The 809-nt window shown below is 44.7% G+C and overlaps 1 pseudogene; it reads right to left on the bottom strand.

Annotated features, from left to right (window-relative positions):
- Positions 1-809, bottom strand: part of LOC112624335 — a 2,040-nt pseudogene that overhangs the window by 307 nt on the left and 924 nt on the right.

Here is an 809-nt window from a genome sequence, read left to right on the forward strand (position 1 = left end):
TTTTTTTTTTTTGAGACGGAGTCTCGCTCTGTCACCCAGGCTGGAGTACAGTGGCCGGATCTCAGCTCACTGCAAGCTCCGCCTCCCGGGTTTACGCCATTCTCCTGCCTCAGCCTCCCGAGTAGCTTGGACTACAGGCGCCTGCCACCACGCCCGGCTAATTTTTTGTATTTTTAGTAGAGACGGGGTTTCACCGTGTTAGCCCGGATGGTCTTGATCTCCTGACCTCGTGATCCGCCCGTCTCGGCCTCCCAAAGTGCTGGGATTACAGGCTTGAGCCACCGCGCCCGGCCCACTCCAATTGTTACAAATAACCTCAGTAGGTATGTGCTCCTTAAACCTGAGACACAGGAGCATCGGGGTGAGCCAAGAGGATTTCCGCATACTGGGGCCTCTCAAATTTGTAGAGCACCTAAGTGTGTAACATCACGTCGAAATATTCTTTTATTCTTGCCACAACTTCATTAACTGCCTATGCCTTATTATCGACGTTTCCCTGTGATTTTTTGCAATTTGCATACTCCTTTAGAATTGCATCTACATTTTGCTTAGCGGGAAGTTAAAACAGTTGCTTCTGCTTGGTAACTAAGTCCCAGTCCCTAACAAGCCATGGTTTCGATTCTTCAGGCACCTTCACTTTAACTTCCATTCTGTTCTTTTTTTTTTTTTTTTAGTTTCTTTTTTTTAAATTTTATTTTATTTATTTTTTATTATTATTATACTTTAAGTTCTAGGGTACATGTGCATAACGTGCAGGTTTGTTACATATGTATACTTGTGCCATGTTGCTGTGCTGCACCCATCAACTC

Source organism: Theropithecus gelada, chromosome 5 (genome assembly GCF_003255815.1).
Source record: "Theropithecus gelada isolate Dixy chromosome 5, Tgel_1.0, whole genome shotgun sequence".
Classification (NCBI taxonomy): Eukaryota; Metazoa; Chordata; class Mammalia; order Primates; family Cercopithecidae; genus Theropithecus; species Theropithecus gelada.